The 26915-nt window shown below is 41.8% G+C and overlaps 1 protein-coding gene across 2 annotated transcripts in view; it reads left to right on the top strand.

Annotated features, from left to right (window-relative positions):
- The window catches only part of CNNM2 (cyclin and CBS domain divalent metal cation transport mediator 2), a 148507-nt gene that overhangs the window by 2132 nt on the left and 119460 nt on the right, over nt 1-26915 (top strand). The window lies entirely within an intron of this gene.

Genomic DNA, 26915 nt, shown 5'->3' with positions numbered 1-26915 from the left:
TATGCGTACATGAAAAGTATTTCTGAGCAAGTGTCTGTCTTGTAAGAGAGGGAAATTCTAGGGACCAAATCTCATTTTTGTGTTCAAAGGAGATATGCAACTCTTTAGGCAATGATTAATGAAGCTAGCACCTTTAGTAATGTGTCTTTTCTTTTTTGAAAAGAATGAATGTGTTTTTATTTAATTTGTACTCCACCTTACCTCTACAGAGCACTTGGCAGAGTTTTGTTTAGTTATGTAGAGTTTTTGGATTCAGTTGTTAGTTGCTGAAAGCTTTGGAATTATTCTTTGTGCACCAATTTTCTAATTGATTTCTGTAGTTAAAGTGAAGCAGGAATATTGCATCTTGTATAAGAAATACCTTCCCAAGAATGTAGAACTGAATTTCTTGTCACCGAATTGCTTCTGTGTAGAAATCACAATGACATTTATGTGCATGGTAATAGAATTGTGGTTGTTACCTCATATGTACATGTTGGGGAAAGTGATTGTGGCTCCCTGATGTATGTACCACTAAGTGTATGCAGAACAGAAAAAGTTGCATGCACAGCTGTTTTACAGTAAAAATGAATGTCGGTTTTATGTTTGTTCCTATACAGAAATGTCTTCCATATGTGAATTTTGTTGTGGTGGTATAAAATGGTCCTTTATATTTTAAAACGTTACTGGTGTTAGGCCTAAGTAAGTAATTTAGTATCATTAGCACCTTGAAGTGTTCCTATTTTGAAAGCTTTTCATGCATTCCAAGGGGAGATATTTCACTACTTGTATGTATTTTGTAAACAGACTGTGGTCATAGATATGTTCTTCTATGGGGTAATTTTAGTATATGCAACCTATAGGTTTCTGTTGTATGTACCTTTGCAGTCCACTGCAGTCTCTGACAACTATAGAAAATCTCCTTTTATTGATCTCTCCTGTGTGTTGGGTTCAGTCAGCAAAGGCCAGAGGAGAGGCATCTTTAGGAGTTGTTCATCAATTATGGAGCTCCTTCCCATTGCAGATTTACACAGCCTGGGTATCTATAAGGAGACATACTTGTTTGAATTTGTAATAGAAGTTCAGCACTAAATTGATGGAGAGTGAATACATTTCATTGAATAGATAAAATCTTTATTTTAATTTTGAGGGGCTTATTTATTACATCTAAGCCATCAAAATGGAGATAGGCTGTGAAATGTAAATGTGTACTTGAAGGTCTACAGATCAAATAGTCAGTAGAAAATAGTCTCACTCAGTGACCAGCTTCATTTGCTCTTAGCTAAGTAAACAGGTAGTGGCAGAGTTAACATATTCTCAAAGTAATTCCTGAACCATAACTGAACTTTTGCACTCAGGTTTCTGATTTCTAGGCAGTAAACTCTGCTGGCTATATTTCAGAGCAATGTCTGATTGACGCACTAAACTTTGAATGATTCTGCATTCTATGTTATCCATTTAAAGGTAACCAATCTTTAAGAAGCTTTGGCATATTTATTGAGACATGAGCTTTTGCACACAAGAGCCCAGTTCATCTGGTGGTTTCTAGTCCATGGGAATTTATTTCATGAACACACACAAAATAGTCATTATAGAACTACAGGACTTCTAAGATTATTTTTGCTGAAACAGGATAACATTACTAACCTTCTATCTTTTAAGAGTTCACTGTCCTTTAGCATAACAAGAGGTTTTGGGCTGTCAAAATATACTCTTAACCTCTTTTTAAACATCTTACTATTATGTTATGGATACCTATTTTTGAAGATACATGACAGAAAAGAGATTTCTAGGTCAGGTTGTCTTCTGGTTTCCTGTGATATTACTCTTAAGTAGTAACACTTTTTGCAGAAGGTTTACTCAGAATCCTAACCAGGTTTATTCAATTTTATAACTTCCTGGAAAGTGTTTTTATAATTGCACCATCAGAGATGTGAACTTTATGGAAGCTTGGAAGCTGTGAAAAAAAACTGCCCCCCCTCCTGGGTGGGGCATTAACATCTTGGGAAAACAATTGCATAGGTGCAGTACTTTTCTCTAAAATGTAAATTTATTTTACTGTTACAACATAAAATTCATATAAAGTTATACTATTTACCATATTTGTGGAATTTAAAAGTACAAATGCCTTACAATGTAATTCTAGACATAGTTTACAGAGCAATGATATGCTGAGTTTAAGGCCGTTTAAATGAATAGGTTTAGACTAGAACAACTCTCCTTTGGGTTGCACTGTTAGTCTGTTTTTACAGGCAAAATTGCAAATATATATTATTTTTGCATTGTAAGATGTGAGTGTGTGTGTGTGTGTGTATATATATGTATGTATGTGTATATGTATATGTATATGTATATACACAAATATGTATATACATACAGTATGTGAAGGAAAAGGGGCAAACTCCTGTATTTTAATTTTTGCCATTTGAGAGGTACAAGACCAATTTTGTAGTAAACAAAACAAAGTGTGTTATTTGGACAAGACAAAACAGAAGTCCAGTGGCATCCTAAAGATTAACAGCATTTATTCCAGCATGAACAGACGTGGGATCCAACCAGTTCTCACCACTTCTCTAGAAGTGGTTACCACTTCTCTAGAAGTGGTTACCCTGAGCCTTCGGGGGAGGGCGGTTTATAAATACAATTAATAATAATAACAATTACAATAATAATAATATAATTTTTTTCTGAGTGCTGAGAAGGGGTTACTAAAGCAACCTCCCTGCCCAATAGGGACTGGAGGTGCGTGTGTGCGGCGGCGCCACTGTTTGAATCCCACCATCATCGGAATCTGTTATTAAAATTTTTGGATCCCACCACTGAGCATGAACTTTCATGAGTTTATGTTTGCTTCCTCAAATGCTGTGTGATTTTCTTTCTTTCATTACATCTGAGGAAGTGAGCTCTGACATTAAGGTGCCACTGGATTTCTGTTTTATTTTGCTACAAAAGACTAATAACTATCTCTCTTGAATAATTTGGAGAGAAATAGCTCCATGTAGTTGCAAATAGCATTAGTAGCATATTTGAATCAAGTTAAACTTTAGAATATTCAACCCTGCACTCTTCAATAATGTACAGTGGAACCTTGGTTTTCATCGGTAATCCTTCTGGATTACCTCGGCGAAAACCGAAATCGATGAAAACCAAGGCTTCCATTGGCAAGCAATGGAGCCTGCATGGGTTGCCAGTTTTTGTTGCGAAATTGGCGCTTGTTCGCAGACAAAAAACTGGCGAAAACTGAAACGAACGAAAACAGATGTCAACGATAACCGAGGTTCCACTGTATTGTACTCAGATACATAGTATATTAATTGCTGCCGAACATTATTTATATTTAAATAATAAACATATGGTCAAACATATATTGTATATGTGTATACAAAATAATTACTCTGACCTGCATGGCTCAGGCTAGCTATGATTTTGTCAGATCAAGTCTCCTAAACAGGCCTGGTTTAATATTTGGATGGGAGACTACCAAGGAAGTCCAGGGTCACTTTGCTGAGAAAGGCAATGGCAAACCACCTCTGAACGCCTCTTGCCTTGAAAACTGTATGCTACTTGAGCACACTTTACATACATGCACACATGTATGAATTATCTAATGCTCTAGATTGGCTTACATTAAAAATTTCCCTGCTGCATGTTTTGAGTCTTTGTTAATTTTTTCCAACATTTTTTAAAATTCCCTTCAGTTCAGTACTCAGAAAAGCTGGGGAAGAACCCATGGTGCGAAAGTGTATTTCCATTTCCCCCGTGCTCCTTCTCACTTCTGGGAAAAGTGAACATTAGGTTCACTAAATCCAAGGTTATCGATGTTAAAATTGATCTCTCTTTTTTAAAGCAGTCTCTTCATGTCTACAGTTTTGTTAAACAACTGGAATAAGACAACTGGGATTGAAAAACAGAATCAGAGATCTTTTAAAGTGGGTATTGATGGTAATATATCTCTATTACACGTTTCTTCATAAACATTAACAGGTTTATCTGAAGTGACTAATTCTGTTTTGTTTATATCTTTAATGAAATTAATGCAGCTAATTAGATTCGCGCTTTAGCAGTATTTTTGTGTCCTTTATGGAAAAGGCAATGTTTATTCTCTCATTGAAGTAAATAAAATTATGGCTGGTAAGTCTTTGAGAGACAGGAGCAAGTAAAGCAGCCACAATCTGATAATATTTTATAAGTTATAAAATAATATTTTCTCTCTGTAGCCATTAGAACATTTGGGTTAAACAGGATGCTGGGCTGGCCTCACATGCTGTTTGTTGTGCAGTGTTTTCATACTACTGGGGAAAAACACTGAATTAGTTTTCAAGCCAAGTTAATTTTGCTACTAATCAGGATGGAAATATACAGGAACAAGAAAGTTTCTCATCCAGCTCTTTAAGGATTAATAGTGTGAGCCATTAAAATTAAAAGCTGATTGACATTGAGAATTTCTGGGTGTGTGCCCCTGAGTGGTATGTGTAGATGAATTATAGTCCTGCAGCCTGTATCCTGCAGCTGGAAGTCTTAGTATTGCCATATCTCCGAGGCAGTTCTGAAGTGACATAGGGAGAATGGGATATCTACATAGTCTAATTAATATTAGTGTAAGAACTAAATGCGCTTCTGAAGAAAATTGATGAGGTAAAGTGGTTCTCAAACTTTGTAATGCTCAAGATAGGGTATGGCATAAAGTGTAGTGAAAGAGAATGTACTGCAACAACCAAAGCCAAAACATCATTTCTACCCAAAGCAGTAACCAAAGTCATTATAATAAGAGATAACTGGAAGCTTTAGAGTGGCAAAGAACATATGGAATCTTCTGACTTCAGCTTTTCTTCCTCTGGCATGCTAGTTGATTTTTGGAGAGAGTTGGAATATTCCCTTTTTTGTCCTCTTCCAAACCCAGTGTTTGGGGCTGGCAAAGACTTCCCCATACTTACCCGCATTTCTGGGGGTTGGCCAGAAGGGTGAACCAAGAGGTTGGGAGAGAGGGCTAAGGGTAAATACTCATCCTCTACATTGCTGTGATGAATATGGAATGCACTAAAGGAAGCAGGAGGCTGGAGGGTGCACCTACCCTGGGCTGCAACCCCCAGGAAGTGGGGGCCAAGATTGGATTACTGCCCCATTTCACAGGTGCTTACATATGAAGTAGTGGATTGATAGGTGGACAAGGATTTTTTGTGTGCTGTGAGTTTGGAGTGTTGATAAAGTGGTGTAAACTTAGAAGTGGGCTTGGGTTTTAAAGTTTGAAAGAGGCTAGATTAGACTTGCTGGATCTTTTCAAATCAGATAGAAGATCTGCTGAATCTAGGTGAAACTTACTTGTTACCTGATTTCTTTGCCATCTTTGTAGTATATATAGTTTATACTTCATTTCCCCCCTCATAAACAAATGATGTGATTTGAGAGAATATTTATGCACTGTCATTTTTAATGTATGCATGTATCTGATCCCATGTGGCATTCCTACAGAGGTTCAGAAAATGAACCTGTATAAAGAGGGAATGGTCAATTGATTTACTCTTGTTGTTGTTGTTCTTGTTGTTGTAGTTGTTGTTAGCTTCCTGTAATGCTGTACACAATGCAGCTAAAATATATATCCAGTCTAAGAACTAAGTTGAACAACTTCTCTCGAGTCAGAAGTTAGGTGTGTTCATTTGCAAAAAATGGAATGACTTGACTGCTGCAGGAAATGTGCAGACACTTTGGTGTAGAAAGAAACTGGTTAGTTGTTTTTCTGTTTCCTCTCTTTCAGTTGTGACAATCATGTTCTTAATTATTCTATTTTGCCTGAACCCCAGCTAACACTGTTGGCATTCTTTCTTGTCGTTTTTCCTCCACTAGCTGTTCTCAGCATGTATGATCCTAAATCCTTCTATTTCTAGCTCACTGCAAGAATTCAGCTTGAAATGCCTTGTATTGTGACACTAATATTGTAAAGCTGGCACACTTAGCACAAACTGTTCATTGTACAACAGCTTTCCTTTGCAGTGCCCTCTACAGGTCTGCTGTACAGGAGTTTCTGAGAGTTCTTCCTTATCTGCTGCAATAATAGGCTGAAGACTTTGAGTTCTACTTTTTGTCCTCAAGTTATCTTTCTCTTTGCTACTCTATTACACTAAAAGATTGCTGAGTTTGAATTAATAATCTGTTTCACAAAATGGCACCTGCAACTTGCTTATTCATTACTGCAGCATTCACTTGGGTGTGCTGAAATTTTCTTTCCTTTGAGTGCTGTTTAGATCTGAGCAATTGGTGCATCTTGCTGATATATTTAAAATCCCATGCATTTAAAGTTATATGATGATGGAATATGTTAAGTGCAGATTGTGATATATCTTTCATACTCTGCATGTTTTCCAGTGCCTAGATCTGATAGGAAATAGACTCTGGTTGTCTATTAAACAAATGCTTGCTATTACTGGGTGTACTTTTTGGGGAGCGGGGGTTATGCTAGGGCATCAGATTGCCCCTCCCCCCACTATTCGGGGAAATAATTGTCATGAACTGAGAGCACAGCTAAGAACACTTCAATATAATCAGAGCAGTGGTGATCTAGACTCTGTGTTTCCTTCTGAGAAATAGGCCATGCCATTTCCTCAGAAAGAGCTCTGTGTGTGATATACTCAGTGGCCACCACTGCAGAAAGAATCAACTGGACCTCTCCCCTGGATTCTACGGTCAAATTGGCTTCAGCCCCTATGACAATCATTGGGGAGGGAGCTTGTAACTAGACTAAAAGGTGCAAAAGGCCAAGGGCTGAGAAGGGGGGAGGGGCATCAGTCACAGTAAGCCCCTTTGGCAGGTGAGATGGAGGCAAAATGTTTGCAAATTAGGGCCCTGTTTTCTCAAGCGCTCACGTAGAAACTCGGCACCTCTTTGATCCCGCCTGCATTAGGAGCATCTTCAATATAGTTCACTTTTGGGTTATAAAATTAATACATTTCAAATGGATTTAATTAGTTTGAATTTAGCTGAAATTGAACAAAACATTTCAGCTGCATTGGAGCTGAATTGGTCCCAGACTGCTGTGAGATACCTGGGTGTTTGGCTTAGCTGTCACACAAGAGACCTATTCAGTAATAATTATCAGGAAGTATGTCATCTAATAAAGTTGGATTGATGGATCTTGTTAAATCTTACTTGATTTGGTAGGATTGCTGCTGTAAAGATGTTTGTAGTTCCAGAGCTCCTACTCCTGTTTGAAAATATTCTTGTTGCCTTAAAAACAATACTAGAAGTTTGTCATTTGTAGTTCATGTACATTGTGAACAAGGACGCATACAAATTACTTGCTGAAACAGTTCATATTCATTTCAAAACAAATAGAGCCTTGCTATTATCAAGAACAGCATTTTTCAAACTGAGGTCTAGAGACTCTTGGAGATTCCAGAAGTACAAAGGAAACCTGCAGGTCTTTTCCCGGGACAGAGGGCAAGCTCTTCTCCATCTGCATGGCTGACATAAAAATGGGGTCCTCTCAGTTTTCTAGGAATGTTGGCAAGACTCTTTGCCTTAAGAAACAGATTTGGTTTCCCTGTCTTTTGAGGGCAGGAGTTCATGAAGCTATCACCTTCTGTCACCTACCTTATCTACTGTTTAATAAGGAGCACTGGCCAGAAAGCATGGTGATTAGTTGTTGGAATCCAGTAGATCAGTCCTACGAACTTCATTTGGTTGAGTGACACTAAGGAGGTTCAATCTTAATAGCTATTTCTGGTTTAAAATATTTTACCATAGAGTTGAAGATGCTAGTCTACATCCGTAAACAATGATAACCAGTGGTGGTTTTAAATTAAAGTTCTAATTTTCTATGAGCAGATCTAAAAGTTTTTCCAAACTTTTTAAAAAACTTCTGTTCAGCTGGCTTCTGGCTCAAGGATGTTAACCAGTAAGGACATTGCTTGTCTTCTCTGATGCAGAGTATGTTCCAGTCAAGTCATGAGAATGACTGCAACTTGGATCCAGGCTAACAGTATTGTGGTCTTAAGATAACACTCTCAGACCTAACTTTCAGGTCATGTACAAACTCTTAACTTCAACTTGCTACAGAAATGTCTGAATGGATTTGTGTTTAACCTAGAATAGACCTTAGGAAAATTCATCCTAATCTATCCCACAAGGTCATTCTGAGGATGGTACAAGAAGGATATATTTGTACTGTATTCTTAAACTAGGGCAGGAAAATATTTTGATTCTTGTTAGTTACATTGTGACCAGGGAGATTATTGACAAAAGTTGTTTGAGTTTCGTGCTAGTATGAGAATTTTAATCTAAATTCCTGTATTCTAACCTAGGAATCCCCAATTTTTGAGCTTGCGGGTACTTTTAGAATTCTGACACAGGGTGGTGGGTGCAAGATAAAATTGCTGTCACAAGAACCAACCATACAGAGAAAGCCCCAGTGCAGGAGCAAAGGGGCTTGGAGAGAGGAGTGAGGGAGGATAAAGCTAGCGGTGCAGTGACAGCTTGCACTAGAACAGGGGTAGGGAACCTTTAACACTCAAAGAGCCGTTTGGACCCGTTTTCCACGGGAAAAGAAAACACTTGGAGCCGCAAATAATTTTTGACATTTAAAATAAAGATAACACTGTATATATTGGGCTTTTTACCTTTTACTCCACTCATTCTGAGAAGCGCATGGATGCACCCGCCCTGCTGCCTGCAGGGCGGGCAAGGATGGGGCCAGCGGCTTGGCCTTGCCGGCCGCCAGGAAAGCGCCCGCCCCGCTCCAACGGGGCGGGCGAGAGGGGAAGTCCGTGGCGCGGCCCAGCCGGCTGCGGGCAATTGGTGTGCCCGCCCTGCTGCCTGCAGGGCGGGCAAGGATGATGCCGGTGGCTCGGCTTGTGGAGCCGCAGTGCAGGGGCAGAAGAGCCACATGCGGCTCTTGAGCCGCAGGTTCCCTACCCCTGCACTAGAAAATCTTGTTTTAATCTGCCCAGTAAATTGGATCATCAGTGGCCAGAAACTCTGCTGGGTAAGAGCCCTACCTCTCTTACCCCCCACTTGCAGGGTGCTAGGAAAGGTGACAGGGTGCTAGGAAAGGTGACGGGTGCTAGGAAAAGTGACGGGGTGCTAGGAAAGGTGCTAGGAAAGGTGACAGGGGCACCAATAGTGCCCATGGGCCCCTTGTTGGGGAGCCCTGTCCTAAAATAGTCTTCTTCAAATCCGTCTGTTCCAGGACTTTACCCATGGTTGTGGAGCAGGCTGACAACTGATATAAAACTTTATTCTTTCCACTCCTGGTTTCTGCATTTTTGTATAATGAAAAACATTTAATGTGAATGTAGATGATTACAACCAGTGAAATTATTTTGGCTTCTGGCCATGCCTGCATTCTTTGCTGCCAGAGTAAAGGAATAGGTGAAAAAGCCTGGAGGCATTGCCTAACATTCTGCAGGTGCTAATTGTAATGCAAATGAAAAATGCACTACATAGTCAAGAGTACTATATCTTTCTGCAGATATTTGTGTAGGCAGAAGCTAAGTAAGGTCAGCCTTGGTTAGCATTTGAGTGGGAGAACGCCAAGGAATGCCAGGGTCACTATGCAGAGGAAGGCATTGGCAATCCTTCTGTTAGTCTTTTCTTGAAAATTTAAGAGGTTGCAATAAGCTGGCTGCGACTTGATGACACTTTGCACATGCACACGTTGCGTTATTCAAATATCAGATGCTAAGCACGGTCAGTCCTGGCTTGTATTTGGATGAGAGACCTCCAAGAAATGTCAAGGTTGTATCCTGGGGGCAGGCAACAGCAAATCACCTCTGAACTCCTCTTGCTTTGAAAATCTTACATGGTTGCCATAAATAAACTGTGAGCAAATAAACTGTGAGCAAAAAAGTAACATTGATTATTTAGTGTTTTCATTTAAAAAAGATAATAGGCAGTGTTGCCAAGGGGTAATGTTAATCTAATTTCTCTTAATTTTAGCCCTCTGGAGTTTAACTACTATAGCCATGGTGGCGAATCTATGGCACTCCAGATGGTCATGGACTACAATACCCCTCAGCCCCTGCCAGCATGACCAATTGGCCATGCTGGCAGGGGCTGATGGGAATTGTAGTTCATGAACATCTGGAGTGCCATAGGTTTGCCACCACTGTACTATAGCTATTGCCAATTCGTCTGAATTTTGCCAAATATAATGTTAACATATGTGCTTTATAATGTTATTCATCACAAAAATGTGATGGTTATTGGGCCAAAAGTGGGTAAAATCAGCAAATAACCTCCTGAGAGTGAGAGATTTTTTAAACAGTTCCTTAGAAATTGACATATGTTACCATTGATAAAACGTTCACATATCTTTAGGAGTAACTGTGGTTTGTCAGTACTGGGGAAAGCACTAGAGTTGCCCTTTGGAAGGGATGATCCCATTCTAAGCTGCAGTTTTGAATTTCTGCCAATGACCTTTGAAAACTGTGAACTTCATCTGGTCCGAAATGTCACAGCCAGGCTATTGGGGATGGGGGTGGGACTGGTATCACCCTTGTTCTGAAAAATCTGCACTGGCCGTTTAGCTTTTTCTAGGTAGAATTTGAAGTCTTACCTTTAAAACACTGAATGGCTTGAGGTCAGAGTACTTTTAAAGACTGTGTCTTCCTGTACTATCCATCCTGCCAGATAATATCTTCCTTCCAAGCCCTGTTCTCGTCAGCAGAGATGAGCCCAGTGGTAATAGAAAAAAGGCCTTAAAGGGCCTTTTCACCGGTGGCACTTTGTCTCTGGAATATCTGTCCCTTTGAGGTGCCAAGCCAAAATGTTTCTTTTTATGCTGGTTTTTAATAAAGTATATTTTTATCTCTTTCAGCTGTTTTGTGACCTGCTTGTAGCCTGAGGCCTGTTTTATGAATATTTTTAGTTGGTTTAATGTTTGGTTCATGTCCCTAGCTTGAATACTGATAACTTATATTGTTCTGTTCCTTGAGTTTGAATTTAAAAATCAGACTGTAAATAAATAATTGTTGCATTTTTATGTGTGAGTTACGTAAAGTAGGTCTGCTGAGAAGTAACATACAAATTCTTGAAATAAATAAGAAACAGCCAATTATATTCTCTGATGCTGCTTTGTGGTAGTAAATGCTTTTAGACACTTTGTGTCCCTGGATTTTCTGATTCCTTTCAAGCAGTTGGGTAACAGGCTCTTGGAGCTGCAATACTTTATTTATTTACTTCATTTATATACTGTTTTTCTCTCCAGTGGGGGCCTAAAGCAGCTTACATGGTTCTTCTCACCTCCATTTTTATCCTTGCAACTGTCCCAGGAGGAGGTAGGTTAGACTGAGAGTATGTGACTGGCTCAAGCAGGCTTCCATGGCAGAGTGGGGATTTGAAACTGGATCTCCTAGACCTAGAGCAAAGGATTTAATCTGAAATGGGAGGAATAGCAGAGGGCAACTATTAGACACCAAAGGAAAGCATAATAAAATGGTGTCTGAATAGCCTATTTCGAATTATCAGTTTAATTGATCTTTAAATTATTGCAGTATCATCCAGAACATACATTGAAATGTTTTTGTGCCAAACAGAAGCAAAATTCACATAAACAAAGATAACAGTAACAGCTTGTATTAATATTAATTTTCCACCTAGAAAACTAACCACACTGTCAACTTTTGGTGGAATGTATATCAGGGCTAGTATACAAAAATGGGTTTTGTCTGTAATTCAAAGCAATTTTTCCTTTCTATTTCTGTAGGACAGAGGATCATATGGAATTATTATGTTGCATTAAAATGTTTTGTTGTATGACAAAAAATAAATATGCATTAATTTCTTGTTATTGTTTATTAATGTGCAAATGTAACTTTATACCACTTGGTGGTGGCAGATGAATTAATTTCTTAAACATTTGCTTTCTTTATTGGCTCCAATATTAAATTAAATGGAGGAGTTTTAAAAAAAATAATTATGAGAAATTGGAGAGGTTTTAGGCTAGAGGTTTGCTTTGTGTGGTGATGACTACTGTTGTTACTCCAATATTTATTTCTTTTGTCAGAACTTTTATAACATTCTAAGAAACCTATAGGGAATTATAATTTGTTTTTGTAGTAACAATAGTTAATACATTTAGTCGTGAAAGTATAAAACCCTGAATGCTGAAAAATGAGCCTGGCTGTTAATATTTGTGGTTGACTCTTACAGCAACAGATTTTTTTTTTCAAATTTCGCATTATACCTACAATGAAATTGTGTTCCTGCTCCAGCACTTGCACAGAAGCTGCTATCAACTTCTTAAAAATCAGAGAAACTTGAGGTAAGGGGTGTGCTGTACCTAGTTTACCAGATCCAAACTTCGTTAATTTTAGTGCTTTGTTATCTCAGGGAGTCTTATGAAGTGTTCTAATACCTGGCAGTAGGCCTAGGGCTGGTGGTTAGAAAGTAGGCAAGAAATGAAAAGCAACTTGAGAATCCAGAGGTTCCTTAAATCATTAATAGATCAATTTTGGATGAAGTTAGTATGCTTGGTACTTAGTAGTGTTTCAGCAGCCAGTGTGCAGACCTTGATCAAAATAGTCCAGGAGAACTGTGTAATTTACAAAGCAATCCTGAGATCTGTCTGTGCTGTGGCAGCCTGCCTCAATGTATCTATGTTGCCAATAGTCTGCTTACTGTATGGTTTGTTTATGTGGTAATAAGTGTTGGTAGCTGGCTTTAAGTGGCCACAACATCAGCAGCGTCCCCAGCAACACACTACTGCATTCCTTGAGGTGGTGGGGGTGTAACAGGTGGGGCAGACAGAAACAAACAGGGGCCACATGGTTCAGGGGCTTAGCCAAGTGCCCATCAGAGCCCTGGTCATAAAGGGGCATGGCCAGGGATACTGGCTCATGGTCAGTGCTGGCATGTGCCCCAGCATCCCTCCCCCAAGGACATCCCAAGCTGGCCACCTGCCCACATGGAGTAGTGGGAGCCCGCACCTCAGAATTAAAAGGAGATGTTGTGGGCAGTCTGCTTGGTGGTGGGTATCCTCTGCTCACCGTCAACTACACTTTTTAGGAGGGGGCACATGCTGACAAGACACCCTCTTGCCAGCCCCTACATCATCCCTGTTGGCGGTGGAGCAGGAGGGGGGCCCACCAGGGTAGACCCTGGTGCGAGAGCCAGAAAGCCTCTCACAGGTCCCCCACCAGGCTCTGGATGCACACTTGTCCCTTCCCTGTGTCCCTCACAACAGCAAACAGCCCCTATAGGTGTCCAGAAGCTTCCAGCACAGAAACTTGCATTCACTGCTGACCCCTGGAGAAGGCTATTTGCTACTCTCAGCATCTCTCCAGCCACTCTGCTTAATAGTTGCCCACATAGGGGAGAGCCCCATACCTTGTGCCCAGACAAAGGACCAGAATCCCCAGTATCACCCCTGTGGCGGTGTCACCCAGCTCTGGAGGATGCCATGTGCCTCTGACTCCTGCACTCTCCCCTGTCTCCCCTGCCTCCACTCTGCTGCCATCTGAAGATGCTGAGTCTGCCTGCTGTATAGGCCCACCTTCAGCTGCTGGCCTCAGAAATTCCATGATGCTCGATGTCTGCAGAATGATGGACTCAGCTGGTATAGCTCCACTCATGGAGGTGGAAGGGACAGAGGCTACCCGCAGGATCAAGGGGTTGATGGGACCCCTCACACTCACTGCACAACTCCTTGATGCCATCATTATCCACTAGCAAAGGTATTGCCTGCATGATGGCTTCAGCTTCAGGCTGGCCCTCCACCGCTGCTTACTTATAAGGGACACCTGAGCCACGAAGGCGCATATACATTTCTAAACTGAGCCAAAAGAATCATCCCAGCGCTTCAGGGTGGACAACTTTGTCCAGATGGAATGTCCCAGGGCAGAGACCCACCCTGCCACAGAAAGCACTACATTATGTGGTTGCAGAGCTAGTCCTCATGTTCACTAGGGCTACACTATCATTGCTACCACCTGTGCCTTCTCAGTCTCTGCCCTTTAAGACTGGCAGTGGCCATTGACACTGCCAGATGTCGCAGGCTGAGACACCACAGGAAACCAAAGAACCCCTTGTCCCACCCCACCATCAATCCCACGATGAACATAAGGCATCAGGAGGAGACTGCGGGTAGGTAAAGGTGGGGGTGGGATATGAGGACAGCTGGAGCACATGGACCCAAACCCATCTGATCGTTTTGAACTAGACATCCTCTCTTCACAGGCCTTGGCTAGCTTGCTCTGGCACGGTTTCAAATCTTCCTTTCTCTCCTGCCTCAGCTAGGTATGCCATGCATCCTCTTACTGCCAGAGCTCTTATGGTTGGGTGGCATTGCAGTGGTGGGGAAGGCATCATGCTTGCTGATACTGAGCACTCATCAGCAGCCTCCATTTGTAAGACAGCACCTGCTTGGATTGATTCCTCCTGGACAGGTCAACCATCTGAATTCTGTGCAAGGAGTTTGGGCCAGCTCCTGTCCCCAGCACCATTCTTGTCCCACGGACAGTACTGCTCTACCTCTGGTTCCTTGATATTGGATCCTTCCAAGGGGTTATGGATATGATCCTGGAGGTGTCCTCGTCCTCTGCTATTTCTATCTGCACAGCTCCCTGGATTCCATTCTGGCCAACCTACAGGAGCCTGTATGCTTCCCCTCAGAAGAGCTGGCTCCTGTCCAGACAGGGTTTGAGCTGTCTCATTTCCTCAGTGTAGTGGGCCCTGTGACTTGTACCCATATTGCCCTCATAGTCCCCCAGGAGGAGGTGCAGGTGTATCAAAACTTCTACAGCTTGAATGTTCAGGCATCCAGTGTTCACTAGGACATCTTCATAAACTTCTTGGCCAAGTTCCCAGACAGCCTCCATGATTCACAGATTTTTGCAGCATCGGACCTTAGCCACCTGTTGGCTGCATGGCCAGAGGGCAAAGGATGACTTCAGAGTCAATAGTCTTAGAAATGGAGGGGCAGACCAGCAGGCAGGTTCTTCCATTCTGATGGGTGTCATTCCATCTATGTTAGGTGACCATGGCTGGGGGAGGGGGGGAGAGAAGTTGGTCATTGTACTGGAGGAAGGTGATTGGTCACACCCTTAGTTGGCATCCAGAGCTGCTTGGGACCTCATGGGCGTGGCTGTAGCAGTTGGCAGACACTTGTGTTTTGCTGCTCTGTGGCCACCTATGGATTGTGCCACCTTTTTTGGTGCAACTTTGTGTCTCTGTTGGGTCATTCCAAGATGAAAACCATTAGCAAGTGGTCTAATTCCATCCATGCTGCACAATCTACTCACAACTGTGCCGGCACAGAGCTTTATGCCTGAGTTGTGTCACTGCACAGCCACTGCAGAGCAGCACTGGTGCAAGGAGCAGAATAGTTAGGCTGGGGGCCTCCATTGGCACAACTTGTCCTTTCTCAGACATATATGTTTTCCACAATTTCAATTTCACCCCAGAATTGCACCTCTTTGCTTGGTGTGAGATCATGTAATTAATACATAGGCTAATGAAAAAGGGAGAGGACTGTGATGGGTATTTCCAAACCAGTGTTGCAGTGTTCACATCCTGCTGATTAAACTTTAATTTGAGTCTTTCCCAGTTCCACTAACTGAGCTCATAAAACTAGCCCTTGACACAGGACTGAAGTGCTATGAACCATGCCGTGTCTGGTGAGCGTGACCTGGCACTCTCACAGTGATTTGACAAGGTCCCAAACTGCAGCCAGCCAGCTACAAACAGTAGCGTAAATACTAAACACTAATGAGCTGCAGCTGCCAGCACATGGCTAATGGCCTTGGATCAGCTGGCCATTGCACTCTGGCTATTGCCAAGGTCACTCGATCAGGTGCATTTGGTATGTGTATTGTTATGCTACTACTCCTAAGAGTGTGGTTCCTACCTGAATTGGTGTTATTCCTTTAACTTTAAGAGTTGTATTAAGTTTGCAGTTCAGTATATTGTAATACCACTACTGTAGTAGGTACATTTTTCTGTACTGAAATATCAAGGAACCTGGACAAAGAACTACTTAGCTTTTGGGGCACTTTGGGCCACTGAGTTTGACAGATGGGGAAAAAATCAAAAGGAAAGCCGAAAAAAATCTCTGACCCTGACTAAATGAAATTTTGTTCTGGTCAAATAAAATGTGCCTAATATTGGAAGGGATTAGGTTCTGCTGCCTACATGTTGACTTGGAACTAAATTCTACTGATTTTCAAAGGTTTCAGCATTTCCTAGGAAATGTTCATAGTATTCCAACTACATTTTATGGGAAGCTAATGGCCACATTAGATGTGATAGAGATCATAGGTATCATGATGTCTTTTGAGGTTGAATTAAGTTGTGTGAAATTGAATGGAGAGCGAAGGTGTTAAATTTTTCCTCCGAGTTTCAAGGATATATTATGGGTGATTCCCACCATCCAATCTGGGAGGCAGGAAATACTTTCTTTTCTCTCCCTGCATGGTGGAATCGCCCCCTGACTCCTCATTTCTTTTCCTGCCTCGGGGGAAGAAACGGCTAGCTAGCTAGGTTGCCTGTGCTATTGCTCCTTTCCTCTTGCACTCTATTCCTCTCCTATCACTCTTGTTGTTTTTTCATTCTCTTTAGTCCTAGCCCTTGATCACTCTCACACTGCCCCTTCTTTCTCTCTTGCTCCTGGTTGGAGCTCTATCTGTTTCCCTTTGATGGAGAACAGGAGGGCTACAGACGCTTTTAAGTCCCTGCATCTTGTTTACCTTATCTCTCCGATCAGCATGCAGAGAACAGTGAGAGAGTTTGACTTCATGTACAAAGACGATGAGGTGACTTCTGCTGCCTTTGAGGCAGCCGATGACCTGGCTCACTTTCTCAAGTCACGTTTGCAACTGTGGTGGCCATGTCGAGAAGCCAGGCACCAAAGCTCGCCAAAACAGAAACAAAGAACAAAATGGCCACCGCACAAGAACACTGCCGTTCCCAAGGCTCCGGAAGATCTCTGAGCGCTGCTACAGTCCAGGAGGATGATCGCAGAGGTGCTTACACCTCCTCTCAAGTAGACACAGACGAAACTCAGGAGGGTAATGTAGCTTCGACCTGGTTGCCCCCCCCCCCCCCCGGATTTTTTTGGAAGTGCATGTCTCTTATCAGAAAGGGGATCCTGGAGCTGGAGACCCAGATCCCCAGCCATACCTCTTCCTCCTCCCCCCATTGGGGGAAGAGCCCCAATTGCTCTGTTCTTGAGGACAGAGGGAAGACCTTGTTAACAAAATCAGCAAAAAAGTGGCCATATGCTAGCCCCCACAGGGGGCTTCCAGATTTGTCTGAGAGCGAACCTGAACCCAGAGAGATGGGGGAGTTGCTCTCTGAGGATGATAAGGACCCTGAGGAGCTTCTTCAGAGCTGATGATTATGTACCCATTGTAAAAATGTTTGACTACCTTACATTTGAAGGTTGGGGTGTGTGTGGTGTGTGTGTGAAGAGAAGCCCAAACTTGATATCAGATCTGTTCACAAGGGGGGCGAGGAATTCTTTCCCAAGGGCAGCACCTCCAAAAAGGTTTTTCCTTTTCCCCATTTCTTTGAGATCCAGCTCAAGGCTGAATGGGAGAAGGCTATGGCTAATAGGCAATTCCCTAACTTTGTTGAAAAGTTATATTCACTGCCTTACTGTGCAGAGGATATCCTCCAGGTGCCTCTGGTTAATGTCCTGATGACCACCTTGCATTGATGGCCACCTTGCAAACTGCAGGCCTGCTGGCCAAAGATGGCAAGGATCACATCAACAGCAGACTGGACCGGTGTGCTGATTTAACATCCAGAAGAATGCATGAGGTCATTGCCATGGTGATCAAAGCTTCTGTGACTGCCTCAGTCTTGTCCAGAGCCTCAATTAGTTTTGGCTTGCAAGATGCTCTGGCTGTTGCCAGAGGACAGTCCTTGTCTCTGGGAGATGATGTCTCAGTTGCTTAGAGCTGCAGCGTTTTCAGCGGATGCCACCCTTGACATTCTTTGTAAATTCTACAGTTGTTAGCTCACACTTACTGTAAGGTTATTTGGATGGAGACAGGTGGATTATTCCAAGACTTTGCCTAGAGAAAAATCCTTCTGGCTTTTAGTTTGATGTTTTTACTCAGAGGATTGGGAAGGTTCATCCTTGGCTGATGGTTGTCTCTTTACCATTAAGACAAGACAAACAGACAAAGTGCAGCTGCCAGTGGCCATAGGTGGGGAGGCACCTCCTTGGCAGTCCTTTTCCTGCCTTGGCAAGGAGAGCAGGATGGTGGAAAAACTGTACTTGCAGGGTTCCTTAAATTACCTTTTTATCTTAGCTTTCTTCATCATTCTGTCTCAGTCTAGTTCAGGACAGTTATACTGTCACAGAACAATGTGGTGTGCTGCTCTTTATATGTGCTCCTCTGCTTAACCACCTTATAGAACAGGGAACTATACCTTTCAGTTTCCCTGGGGTGAAGGAATGGCTGCTGCATTTCATGGTTCAGGAGTTAATATCTGGAGAACCAAAGGAACAGGCTTCACACTGCAGAGAGAATAAATGCTTCTCCTGGAGGCGGAGGACATCTTGTGGGTGATTCTTGCCCATACTCAGGGAGGCAGGAAAAAGAATCTGTCACTTCCTGTTGAGGCTAGGACTCAATTTTGTTCAGTATTTTTCCTGCCTCGACAGGGAAAGCACAGATTCTTTGACTCCTTAGTCTTACTTCTTCTGCCTCCTTCTTCTGTTGTATCTGGTAGTGTTGTTTCAGTAACCTTGTCTCCTCCTCTCCACCTTCCCCAGGGGGGTGGTTGCATGGGTTGGGAGCTCGCCTTTAGAGGGGCCCCTTTTAGTGAGTTTTATTTTTCCTGCCTAAACTTTGCTGAGACAAAATGGTGGACTGTGAGTCCCCACCCCCCAGGCATTCCTTTTCCAAGTCTGCTGCCGAGGCTACTGGGGCGGCTAGTGGGGGGCTCTTCCTCCATCAGTAGAGGGTTTAGCGGATCCTGGGGAGGAGTCTTCCTCTCACCCCTGTGATTGGACGATCACACGGGAGCCAGGGCAACTGATCCCACAGAGGCCAGAGCAACAGGGGCCAAGCCAACCACTCCCACAGCAGCCAGAGCAACTGAACAAACTTAGCAGCAGCAGCAAAAAAAGAAAAAGAAATATGCCCAGGGCCTTCTCCTGGAAGGCTAGGAGGACATCTTGGGTCTCCCTAGGCATCATGGGTTTCCGATTTGGGCTACAGATGGGTTCCTTTTGTTACTGTTGTTTCATGTTACTTCCTGATTATGATGGTGTTTAGTTTAGTTACTGTTAATACCTACTGTGGAGTTTCGCCTCTTTATCACTGCTTAGTCAGGAACATACTGAACAAAATGGAGTTCTAGCCTCAACAGGAAGTGACAGATTCTTTTTCCTGCCTCCCTGAGTTTGGGCAAGAATCACCCACAAGATGTCCTCCTAGCTTGCCAGGAGAAGGCCCCTTCAGGGTAAGTAACCAATGGACTGTTCTGACATTGCCCTTCTCCCACATCTGTTTCAGGGAGTTCATGCAGCTCAGGAGTTACCAGCAGGGGCACCAAAGCCATTCTGATGGACAAAAGTGGCCATGGAAGTCTCTAAATCCAGAGTCTTGTCTATTTCATACTAACATTTCTCTGTGAAAGTCATGACCCTCAGAGCAATGGTTGCTGAAGTCATGGTATGCTGAAATCTGTGGCTAAAGATCTGGATCTTGGGTAGAGATGTATAATTTCTGGAAATTTTGAAACCGCAGAAAAAAGCCCCCGCCCCCCCAAAACCCTGATTTTTTTTGGAAAAATTGAAATACATGGAATAGGATCCTATCAAACCTAAACTTTTAATTCTTTAACTATATAAAAAGTATAATTTATAACATCACATACATTTTCTTAAAACCTAAGAGAAAACCACAAGCAGATGCACCCTATGCTACGTTAGCCCATAAACCTTAATTTTTGACCCCTGAAAAGCAGAAAAAAAGAGTTAAGCATAGAACCAGGATGGTGATTAAAAAAAATAAAAAAATGTATTTTAATGTAAATTGAATGTTTTTTGAAGAAATTTCTATGTAAAGATAGTTTTCTGAAAGTTCCTCATCATGAAATAAAGATTAGCTTTTAATTATGTAGTACAATGCTTTATACTTCCAGAGCCCTTCGGGGGTTGGGCGGTATATAAGATTAATAAATAAATAAATAAATAAATAAATAAATAAATAAATAAATAAATAAATAAATAAATATAGTCATGCAGTGTTTAATTTTTTGGTAAATGGATGTGGTTAATCCATTCACAATGTCATGCTGTTCCAGAGGTCTCTGTAAGATTAATTTGGACAATTCTTCTGTCTTGAAGCTATTCTCACAGTTGCTTAGTTTTGCAGTTCTCAAAACTGTGAAATTTCCTTATTCCGAGATAAGATGCTTTTTCTCCACATCAAAAATGTTATAAAATGAACATACAGATTTGAGAAAAATCCCATTGTTCCTTTGCAAATCTATGTACTAAGTTTTAAATTTAAGTACTGAGTTTTAAGAAGTTCAATGTATTGTCAAAGTCTTTCATGGGTGGAATCAATTGGCTGTTGTAGGTTTTCTGGGCTGTGTGGTTGTAGTCTGGTAGTTTTTGCTTCTAACGTTTCACCCACATCTATGGCTTGCATTCTCAGAGGCATGTCACAGTAAGATGTGCCACAGAGAGAAACAAATCTTATTGTTCATGCCTCTGAAGATGCCAGCCCCAGATGCAGGTGGAACTACCAGACTATGGCTACACAGTCCAGCAAACTCACAACAGCCAGCTCAAGAAGTCCAATGAATAGAAGATTATTTGCAGAAAACATCAGTTTTGTGTTGAATAACATAAAATATATTATTTGATTAGAAATAAGGTTCATACAAAAAATCAGCAATATCTTCGCAACTAGATGTAGTTGCAGCTAAGTGCTCTCTTCTTTCTCCTGTGGTTGCTGGTTAGAGAGAGCTCAGTTTTCATTGAAACGTTCAGTTTTCCTTTGAGGTTTTGGTGCAGTTTCTGCCCCATCTTTGTCTGGTCTTTTTTCCCCTCCAGCAAGGTAGAGCAATAAGCTACTTGATACCCAATCTGTGGATATATATGTCACAATGGTTTGAGGAAGAGGTGAAAAAGTCAGCCACAAGAGAGAAGTTAGGTCAAAAGGGCCACAGCAGCAATGAAAGCCTACATACATCCCTAATGATGATCAGGTATCCTTCTAGGTACAGAAATGTTTTTTTGTATTTAAGAGCTGTATAAACTTTCCCACCTGGTATTTAAAGACACTTCACTCATTCTAAAGTACAAAATAGTTCATAGGAATTTATTGCAGTATTCCCAAAAGTTTCCAGCTTTCCATCCAGAAAATTGAGAAAAAGGCCTCAGAAAAAAATAATGAAAACAGAACCTTTTTTCCATTCCCCTTTCCCTCACCAGCATTTATATATCAAATCTTGGACACCTTACTCAAAATCATCTTTGCCATATCTCACTTTATGTGAAATGGGGCCTTTGAGGATAATCTGAATGATGTCCTTTTCCTCCAGCCGGAAAAGTTGGTACACACTTAGGCCTGTTCTGCACGGGTAAAAACAGCTCCCCAGGAACTGTAAAAACACCGTTCCTGGGGCGCTGTTCGCACGGCTGCCGCCTCTGCAACAAGGCAGCACTGTGCTTTCCCCCCGCAACTTCCCTGGCCCATGCAGAACAGGCCAATCTTTTCCTCTTCACAAAAGGTGCTCCCCAAGTTCAGGCATGATTTTAGTCTATTGGTTATCGGAACAAAATTATACCACTAAACCCAGTCCCATGCAATTCTAACCCACCAGATATTTTTTCCAGTGGGGTTTTTAGAGGTATAAACTGGTATTTGTAGAACCGATGTCACAGGGACCGCTATAGTTGTGTTCCACAAGCCTTGGCTGTACATCTCCATGGGCCACTAAGGGGAGAAGATTGTGGCTTCTACTTAGGAGTATAAGAGGAAGTCTTGCCACTTAACTTGAGGATGAAATCATCATAACTTCCAGCCTAAGATTGTTATTTACTGCCATCTAAGTGATTTCTCATTCAGTTACTTACCTTTCATCTCTTTTTCTTTTCATATATAGTTAAGTCTTGGCAGATTGATTATGATAAATGTTCAGCTGTTTTCAAAACTAGCTCAATGAGTAGTATAGTAGAATGCCTCCTGTGTGGAGACAATATTTTAGCTTGTTCCAGATTTTCTATGAATTTCTTTTTATTTTAAGTGGTTAACTAGTATATTCCTGCTCTGGAAGTATTAGAATTGTTTGAAGGAGCATGTTTCCCACAGGTGGTCAACATGCATGCCCAAGCCTTTTAGGGTTTTTGAGGACAAAACCAGCACCTCAAATTTACCTTGGAAGTGGATCAGTAGCCAGTGTAGTTGCTGTAATATTGGGGTCATAGGCGCTCAATTGCTGACCCTGACCCTCAGTCTGGCAGGATTCTGCACAAATTGCAGCTTCCGAACACTTTCTAAAGGACAATCCCAAATGAATTGTATTGCTGTGGTCCATTCTAGATGTAACTAAGGCATGGATCACTGTGGCTAGATCTGACGGACCTAGGAATGGATGCAGTTGATGCATCTGTCGGGACTAGACAAGGGCCCTCTGAACCACAGCACCCATCTGGTTTTCTGAGATGATTACTGTGCCAAGCAGTGCTCTTAAGCTATAAACCTGGCTTTTGAACGGGAATATAACCCCATCCATGACAGGGGAGATCTGAAGTCCTTGTTCTGCCTTATGTAAAAAGATGGTGCCAAGATTAAGTTCAGATGTAGCACTATATTGGAAAATGTAAAGTTTATTTGGTTTTTTAAAATATATATATTTAAAAAACAATAAAATGAGGCAATGATACACAGCGAATTCTGTATCTTTCTAATATTTTGTTTTCTTTTTCTTATGTTTTTGCCCTTGTAACTTAATAATCATAAGTCTCTGTTTTTGGGAGTCATTAAAACAGAAGGGTTTTCAATTACTGACATATATGTAAAGTAATGTGTGCCTAAAACCTGAGGCAGAAAGCTGTATGGATAGGAAAATAAGAGTTGTGAGGCTAATGGGTCTACTTCAATTGTAAGTTGACATGAAGCCATAGACACCTGAAGCTTGGAAAATAAAAACATACGTTCTTCCTTCCTAACGGTGTAAATATGGGTAGTTGTTCTTCCAAGGTTGAACAGCAGCATGCCCGTTTTGCTCATCAAACAGAGAGAGTTCTATGTATTGTCGAAGGCAATAAAGTCCAGAAAACCCACCAGAACCAGAGAGAGTTCTGCCCAAGCAACTGAAGCAAGCCCCTGAGGCTCCGCTAGCACTAGGGGACTGGTGATATGAAAGAAGGTGACTCATGACTTTTGCCTGTCATTATTGCCTGAATCCATGCAGCTGCCTGTCAGATTCAAGGTGAGCCCCTGAGCTGCTGGCAGGGCCTCTGTGGCTTAGCTTGCTACCAGGGTTTCAGCAGGCCATGAACTGTCTTTTTCTCACCACTCACCCCTGTTTGTTGTTATACCAGTATCTTCTCAGAAGGGTTGTTTTGTTTTGGCATGAACTAAAAATACTGCCTTCTTCTGTTACAACCTTCTGCTTGCCATTATCATGGTCCTTTGTTAAAAGCTTGAATTTATAGTGGAATGATCCTACATCTCTATGAGGTACAGGAAGAGTACTGAAATGAATTTATATAAAATCTTACTAAGATATGAAATAGGGTTAAGCGGTTGCCATTTGATCTTTTTGACTGAAAGAAAAGCCTTGTCAGTCAACATAGCAGACTGCTGACACCGCTTGAGGACTGATTCTCAGCTGGTCATGCTGGTAGTGAGCAATTTTGAGGTTATCAAAACAACCTGATGTTTTGCTTCCAACAGTGTTGTTTGTTCTCCATATCCTTTCTCTTCTACTTTAGGTTGTCAAAGAGAAGGCATTTTGTTTAGCTTTTGCACCCATTAAGTCAAATTTGGCATAGCGTGCCCATTCTTTTTCTGTGGATCCTGTTTAAGCAAAAACCTGGTTTTAGTTGCAGTTTCTTAACTGGGGTCCAGCAGTTTCTAACTGTGTTCTCCTAAACAGAATTACTGTCTAAGTCTAGGGGCATAGAATGATTTAACTGTTTAGGGTTACACTGTAAATTCAAGAAAATCAATATGTTAGTGTGAGTCTAAGACTCTGCTAGTATTTTAAACTTTAGAAATTAGCACTTTTGTATAGCATGGTTGCACTAGCAATCTTGCTGAGCAGTCTTCCTTCTTCCTTCTCTTAGTGTGTGTGCACACACTCACGTATGTGTGCATGCCCAAGCAACTGAAGCAAGCCCCTGTGTCTTTCTCATCATGATTAGCAGAAAATTCTTCAGATTTTTTGGAGGTAAGCTTAACTTAAACAAAAAAAGTAAAATATGCTTATAAACACTATAGAATCTGTACAGATAAACTTTACAGGTGGTGAGTGAAACTTTAGAGATGTGTTGTGAGATTATAAAGTAGGTGGGATTCTGCAGGATTAACAGTAAAAAGGCAGAAATTGGTGGATGTGCACAGAATATGATTGAGAGTGATCATGTTTAGCTGGGAATAAAAATATTAGGAATAATTTGACAAAAGAACATTCTTAATTCATTATGGTAATAATATCCAATTGAGCCTTAATTTTATTTTAAAAGCTAGTGGCAGTACAACAATAATTGGAACAGGATTTAGTAGAAGTATCCACTATAAAATACTAGCAGACTTTCCAAGTACAAATCACTGAAATTCAGAACGTTGTAGTCACTAGAACCAATGGGATATGTCAATCATTATCATCCCTTCTCAGTACTATTAGACTGTAATTTGTGAACTATATAGAAGTAGAATAATTTTAAATGTTTCCTACATTGTGGGTGTGTTGATGTCTGAATTACAAATGCAGTGTCTGTCTTTCTCATTGAAAATTATAGCTTTGCCTTCTTTTCCAACAGAGCATCTTTCAGGTTTAAGCTTATCAGGAAATGTATCCGTGAGGCCCAAAGGGCCCAACTAGACATTACAGGAGGGGTCTCCAGCCATGGCATCCATTAACACCTTCCATTGACAGCAAATATCATGACAGTGCCCTCTAAGTATTTTTTAGAAAGTTGGCAGGGCCAGATGGGGTTTTGCTCCACAGAGCTTCTGATTTGTTTTGGCAAAGCAAATAAAAAAGGCATTCTGTTTAACCGGGCTTCTGCCAAGAGGCTTACCTGGGCCAAAATGCGCCCGGTGCGCATTCTAATTCTCCAGTAGGCGTAGGAAGTCTGCGATGGGTATTCACGGTAAGTGAACCAATAGCCGATTTTCCGCCCCCCATGGGCCCCCCGCCCCCCCACAGCGCCCCCCCTTCCCAGACTTACCTTAGTTCCTTTCTTTTTTCAGAACTTTTTCAGGCTACAAAAGGCCTGTTCTCAATAAAAACGGCCTGATGGGAACTATACTTCCCAGGAGACCTTGTGAGCCCCAAGGTCTCCAGGGAACTGTAGTTTCTCAGGTCGTTTTTACTGCAAACAGGCCTTTTGCAGCCTGAAAAAGTTCTGAAAAAGGAAAGGAACTAAGGTAAGTCTGGGAAGGGGGTGGGGGGGCGCCGTGGAGGGGCCAGGAAAGGGCGAGGGGTCTGGGTGAATTTTCTGCACCCCCAGGTGTCCGCCCAGTGCACAGCGCACCCCCCGCCCTCTTGTAGCTTCACAACTGCTTCTGCCTGAAATGTTGAAGAGTTGTTGTTGTTGTTGTTGTTGTTGTTGTTGTTGTTATTGTTATTATTATTATTATTATTAATTCAATTTATATACCGCCCGATCCCCAAAGGGCTCCGGGCGGTGAACAACATAATATATAAACAATAAAAAGGAGCAAATCCGGTAAAATACAAACATAGGCTCCGTCAATTAAAACATCTTAAAATACATAAAAACAGTGGCTAACAATTAGCAAATTAAACAAGAGGCGTCCAGGCTCAATTTAAAAACCCACCCCAAGAAGGGGGGGACGGTAGGCCCCTCAATATGAGGAGCTCTGTTGTACCAGTGCCAAAGCAGGAGCAGTGGGGGGGCACCATATCACTACTACTAAGATTATGCATAACCTCCCTGTCATTTTGTGGTTGACTCTGCCTCCTATGGAATTTATTTTGTATTTGTGCCCAGCGCTGTGTCAAAATTCCAAAAGTGCTTGTAGGCTCAGAAAAAGTTAGGGACCCCTGAGTTATGGTATTCATGTGTTCAATCTATGGCCACCAGTGCCATTTTAAGTGAAGAATTTGGCAATTTAAAGATGCCAGAAGGACCTGATTGGGCCCGCAACATAGCAGGTCCAGGTGATCTTGGGCCTCCCAATGTCTTTGTAGTTTCTGAAACAATCACAAGAGGGCTGTTTTGGCACTTGAGAAGGCATGTGGTAGAAAAATAAGATTGTCTGGTCCCGTGGGGCTGGATCAGGATCAGACCTCATAGCATTTTTAAATGCCAAATTCTTCTCTAAAATGGTGTCGTCTATGGGTTGAACCTGTGGATGCAGAAATGTCTAATTTGACCCTGAGATTTTGTTGTTTTCCAGCAACTCTCAATGTTAAACTCTCAAAAATCAACACTATATTTTCAAGGAAACTGGCAACCTAAACCTAAGACACCCCACCCCTCCCCATGCCACTGGTGACTCACCAGCATGGCACCACTAGAATAGAACCATAGAGCTGGAAGGGGTCATACAGGTCATCTAGTCCAACTCCCTACTTAATGCAGGATCAGCCAAGAGTATCCCAGACAAATGTTTTTTCAACCACTACTTAAAGACTGCCAGTGAAGGGGAACTTACCACCTCCCTAGGCAGCTGATTCCACTGTTACACGATACTTACTGTAAATTTTGTTTTCTTTATATTTAATATGAACCTTTCTCCCCATAATTTACACCCATTTTTGTGAGTCCTATGCTCTGCTGC

The sequence above is a fragment of the Sphaerodactylus townsendi genome, linkage group LG08 (assembly GCF_021028975.2).
Source record: "Sphaerodactylus townsendi isolate TG3544 linkage group LG08, MPM_Stown_v2.3, whole genome shotgun sequence".
Lineage (NCBI taxonomy): Eukaryota > Metazoa > Chordata > Lepidosauria > Squamata > Sphaerodactylidae > Sphaerodactylus > Sphaerodactylus townsendi.
This window is presented reverse-complemented; position numbering and strand designations above follow the sequence as displayed.